This window comes from Prinia subflava, chromosome 3 (assembly GCF_021018805.1).
Source record: "Prinia subflava isolate CZ2003 ecotype Zambia chromosome 3, Cam_Psub_1.2, whole genome shotgun sequence".
In the NCBI taxonomy this organism is placed as follows: domain Eukaryota; kingdom Metazoa; phylum Chordata; class Aves; order Passeriformes; family Cisticolidae; genus Prinia; species Prinia subflava.
In genome coordinates this window covers 104,427,294-104,433,276 of record NC_086249.1, presented here as the reverse complement: position 1 = coordinate 104,433,276, position 5,983 = coordinate 104,427,294, and positions in this window count along the sequence as shown.

The window sequence follows — 5,983 nt, the reverse complement described above, 5'->3', positions numbered from 1 at the left end:
TTCCAAAGGCTTTTGAATTAAAGGAATCATAATTTCAGGCTTTACAGGCAATTGCATTGGAGAGTCATCATGTATCATTTGCAGGCAGGCAGCTTTGTGAATGTTTTCCATGGGCTGTTCGGGAGTACCAATTAAAGTTAAATGGTTTCCCTTTTCCAAGGGGTTATACCCCTCTGCCCAGTGAGCTGAGCATTGAATCAGGGACCATGAATTATGTTTTAAGGAAACTCCATGTCCCCAATACCCACTAACTTCTTGTTCTGTCAATTTAATTTGATCTCCACCACCGAGAGAAACTCGGGAAACATGTCCTGTCTCTGATTCATGAGGGAACCGCGAGTACTCTCCTTTTAGCTTAGATAATTCAGTGGTGGTGTCTGGGATTTCTTTAGTGATTATGTGTAGGTCTGAATTTTCATCAATATAGTTGCATTCTGTTTTAACTAGAGGTGTTGTGTTAGGGCAGCAGTGTTCCTCACAATTTTTTACTAACACTAATTCTTTCTGGGGGTAAATCTGATAAATGTGAGGAGTTTCTTTTTCTTCTGCCTTTTTTGGGAAGTCAGCATTCTCTAAATTTTTAGAATATTCATCTCCCAAGGCAGTCCGTAGCAAATTATTTTCATCTCGCAGCAAATGATTTTCATTTTGCAAAATTTCAACTAAATTTTGAAGGGAGTCTATTATTGCATTTTCTTCACTTCTTCGCTTAAAGCGAGTTTCTACAGCTGCGGTAAGGCAGGCTCCCAGAACTGAGCACAGTATGGTTTTATTTTTGCCCAGTTTAAATTTTGTTTCATGTTGTAAAGAACATACTTTATCAACCACACTTTCCAAATTAGACCAGTTATTATTAGCCCAAAATTCCACCTCTGGAGAGGGTCTGGCATTGTGTTTAGCTAGTAGAGCATAAAATTCAGTTTTATGTATAAAATCATTAGTCATTTTGTAAAGGGGATCAGAAAACCACTACAGGGAGGTAATGCTTGGTTGTACACACACACAGCTACGCTGCGTCTCCCCTCTTTCCCTGGGGTGGGTGAAGGGACAAAATCTGTCTGCTGAGGCACTGTTTAGTTACGTCAAGGTGTCCCTTCTCTCAACAAGACAGTTCACACACAAAAAACAGTTTCTCTTTTTGCACTAGGAGATCTTTTGTGAAATCCTGAAGACAGATACACCTCAATAGAGTATAGGGATGCTTTTCACCTAGGTGTCTACAGTGTGCGAAGAATCAGAAAAGCCCCCCTTGCTTTCTAGCTTCGTTCACCGAAGTGACGGGCTAGGTGCGGCTGAGGCAAATCTTCCTCTTCCTAGTACAGACTATAGACAACCTGCAACCCCTCTGTCAATCAGGATCCTGTCCGTGACGCCAATTTAATGTCACGAGCCAAAGGATGGTCGTGATGGTTCGTTTTGATTTCAGAGTGCAAAAAGAGGCAGTGATAACTTAATTCAAGTGAAATCAATTGTATCTTTATTGATACACACAGTTATGCGATAGAAAAGAAGGGGAAAGAAGAGAGGGAGAGAGAGAGGGAGAGAAAGGGGGGTAAAGAAAGGGTATAGCTACCAACTGACAGACGGGGGTCCTCGTGACGTCGTTGCCAATAGACCACCTTCGCAGTCCTCGTGGCACGTAGGTCAATAGAGCCGTCGTCCGTTGGGGAGATCTCAAAGTGTGAGTCGCAGGGGGAAGCTTTTATAGTCATTGCAGAAGCAGGGGGCACCCGGCCAATGCACAATGCAGGCAGAAGTGGGGGGCACCTGGCCAGCGTGGGGGGAGCACCCAAGAGTCATTGTGAGGAGCCCCGTTGCACATTCAGATCAGGCAGGTTTGGGGCAAGCAGGTCTGGGCTCTGCAGCAGGTACAGCACAGTCAGTCAAAGCAAACACGGCCTCTGCAAACACGGCCCAGGAACCGTGACAGTGTCCATTGTTCCTGCACGGGTCCCTGAGGAGGGCGTCTTGGTCCAGTGGGTGCAGCTGCAGGGAGAAGCTTGGATGTCTCCTGTGCTGTGGCCCAGGGTCCAGGGGGGGTCTCAGCCTCTGACAGTCGTGAGGCAGAAATGAGGGATTTTCGGACCGACTCTTACACACGGGTTTTAACACATCCCCTTCACTAACAAAATATGAAAGTATTTTCTTAGAACTTTCTAACTCCTTTGTTGGCTTTTTTGCTTTGTGCTGGCATTTTATTTTAAATTAAATTACTTAAAGGGGAGAGGGGAATCACATAGCTCCCAAAGAAAATTAAAAAACGTATTTCAGGAGTGCACAGAACATTTTAGGCTGAATCAAAACAGTTTCATTACTCTTAATTCCTTTGCATGAACAATTTTTCCTTGTGGAATACTGAGGAATGCCACAGTCCTGCTAAATCTGAGGCAATGCAATAACTCACAAGAGATGAGAAATCAAATTTTGAGCATTAGGCAAAGCCCAGGTTGATTCAAGATCTGTATTTGTGTTAAAATTTGATTTGGCACTGCCAACACTTTCTAGGCAAATTGTCTTTAAAGCAAATTACCTAAAATTAAACTTAAAAGTACTGCTTTAATTTGTTTTGATGAGAAGTGTGGCCTGAATCTGCTCATCCAGAGCAGGTGTTGAGAAGTAAATAAAATAGAAAAGGAGAAGACAGGAAAACCAAAGGTGAAGCAGAAGAAGCAGAGAGTTGAAATGAAAGATACTGCAATGGAATTAAAAAGGCAGGGGATGGAGTGGACAAACTCCTGGAGAATTTATGTTGAAAAGGTACAGGAATCAAATAACTGGGGCCAAATTCCTGTGTCGAAGATGAAAATGTCTTGGCAACCCCTCAGCGTCCACCTGGACAGACACACAGTCCCACACCCAGCCCCAGGTCCTGGCAGTGCCCTCAGTGTCACACAATCCCACACCCAGCCCCAGGTCCTGCCATCTCCCTCAGTGTCCCACAGTCTCACACCCTGTGCCATGTCCTGGCAGCTCCCTCAATGTCCCTGCTGGACACACAGTCCCACATTGAGCCCCATGTCCTGCCATCTCCCTCAGTGTCCCACAGTCCCCTACCCCATGTCCTGGCAGCTCTGTCCCACCTGGACACACAATTCCAACCCAGCCCCAGGTCCTGGCAGCTCCCTCAGTGTCCCACAGTCCCACACCCAGCCCCAGGTCCTGGCAGTGCCCTCAGTGTCCCACAGTCCCACACCCAGCCCCAGGTCCTGGCAGTGCCCTCAGTGTCCCACAAACCCACACCCAGCCCCATGTCCTGCCATCTCCCTCAGTGTCACACAGTCCCCTACCCCATGTCCTGGCAGCTCTGTCCCACCTGGACACACAATTCCAACCCAGCCCCAGGTCCTGGCAGCTCCCTCAGTGTCCCACAGTCCCACACCCAGCCCCAGGTCCTGGCAGTGCCCTCAGTGTCCCACAGTCCCACACCCAGCCCCAGGTCCTGGCAGTGCCCTCAGTGTCCCACAAACCCACACCCAGCCCCATGTCCTGCCATCTCCCTCAGTGTCACACAGTCCCCTACCCCATGTCCTGGCAGCTCTGTCCCACCTGGACACACAATTCCAACCCAGCCCCAGGTCCTGGCAGCTCCCTCAGTGTCCCACAGTCCCACACCCAGCCCCAGGTCCTGGCAGTGCCCTCAGTGTCCCACAGTCCCACACCCAGCCCCAGGTCCTGGCAGTGCCCTCAGTGTCCCACAAACCCACACCCAGCCCCAGGTCCTGGCAGTGCCCTCAGTGTCCCACAGTCCCACACCCAGCCCCAGGTCCTGGCAGTGCTTTCAGCATCCCACAGTCCCACACCCAGCCCCATGTCCTGGCAGTGCCCTCAGTGTCCCACAAACCCACACCCAGCCCCAGGTCCTGGCAGTGCCCTCAGTGTCCCACAAACCCACACCCAGCCCCAGGTCCTGGCAGTCCCCTCAGTGTCCCACAAACCCACACCCAGCCCCAGGTCCTGGCAGTGCCCTCAGTGTCCCACAGTCCCACACCCAGCCCCAGGTCCTGGCAGTGCTTTCAGCATCCCACAGTCCCACACCCAGCCCCATGTCCTGGCAGTGCCCTCAGTGTCCCACAAACCCACACCCAGCCCCAGGTCCTGGCAGTGCCCTCAGTGTCCCACAGTCCCACACCCAGCCCCAGGTCCTGGCAGTGCTTTCAGCATCCCACAGTCCCACACCCAGCCCCATGTCCTGGCAGCTCTGTCCCACCTGGACACACAATCCCAACCCAGCCCCAGGTCCTGGCAGCTCCCTCAGTGTCCCTGCTGCAAACACAGTCCCACACCCAGGCCCATGTCCTCCCCTCACCCCGCCCTCTTCTCCCTGCACCCCTGGCACCCACAGGTGAAGGATCCCACCTTGTCCCGTGTCCTCTCTGGGAATCTCTCCCCACTTCCACCCCAGCATGTGCTGTCCCCTCACGGCCTCAGCAGCCTCCATCACCGGCCTCCATCCCTGTTGCTGTGGGAAATGGCGGCAGCACCCTGGGATTGGGCTCTCACCCTTTTCCTCCCTCTTCCCTCCCTCTTCCCTCACCCCAGACGCAGCAGAGGAGCCCATGTGTGTATTTCCACCCTCATATTTCTGTACCCCAGTAGGGTTTTAATGGGAATGTGGCAATGTGGGTCCTGCTGTGCCCTGGCCGTGGAGGCACCTCACGGCCTGGACGCGCCCTCAGAGTGCTCAGGCCGGACCCAGCAGGCCCCAAAATCAGGGTTAATCTCAACATTCTTAAGTTGAAAAAGGGGAAAAATCCCCTCAGGATGAAGCCATGTTTTTCTTTGAAGCTGCACACAGTGGGAGTCATGGCCCAAAGCCCTCAGGAATGGCATTTCCATGTACATCTCAGAGAGTGTTTTGGGTATGAAGTCAAGCCGAACCAAGAGTTCATTGGCAATTCTGTCCCAGAATGTGACCATGAACATTTAGTGATACAAATATTTACTGCTTTAAGGACATGGAGTGACTCTTGTGGGTGGTGCTGTGCAGGGCCATGAGTTGGACTCAAAGATCCTCGTAGGTCCCTTCAAACTCAGCTTATTCTGTGATGCTTTGATAAATTATTAACATCATTATCACAAGGCTGATCAGTATGCTGTGAAGCCCAGGATCATTTCATCCTTTGGTTGTACTTCTTCAGGGCACAGATCACCAAATCATTTGGAAACATTCTATTCCAAAAGGGCAGTCATTTCCCAGGCTATACTCACATATCAAATCTCCTGAGAAACAAGCATGTGTAATAACTTCAGGCAATAATTAATGTTTTCTCACTGGGGTTTTTTTTTTTTTCATGGTTGTTGTTCTTTTTCAGAAAAATACTCTGAAAATACCTACTTCTAATAGGCTTGTGGCTGGACCTCCTGTTGCCTCTCAAAAGTAAAAAAGAAATGACAGATGGTGAGCCACAGTAAACTACCCATACTGTTATTTTTAGTTTTGAGTGCAGTTTTTCAGGATCCCCGTTCTACACATGGAGTACTGCATTTCCAGCTTCACATACTGGTTAACACAGACAAAAAGCTTCCTTTCAAAGCATTTTCACTCTTTATTACTATGTAATAGGGGTTTTAGTCCTATCTAATAAATTCTGGAAATAAAGTATTATAATCCCTTTTAAGCGTTTTCAGGATCAGACATTACTATATTCAATCTCAATATATGAAATATGTTTTTCTAAAACCTAGTCCAGTTTCAACCCAGGCACAGGGTCAGCTTTACTGAGCTCATGTTGCTCACAGCAGACACAGACTTGGCCCTTAAAATTTGAAAATAATCTGTGACCATTTAACATTCTTCAAATACCTCTCATGCCCAGAGACCTCCTTCAGCAAGTATGTGCAGGCAGGCACTGAATGGTGATAGAAAGTGACAACCAGATGGAAAAAACCAGCAGCCTGGATAACACAGGAGAATGAGAATATTTTTTGCCGAATATTCTGGACTTTTTCTTACACCTTGCGCCCTGGAAATTTTCACTGGTGA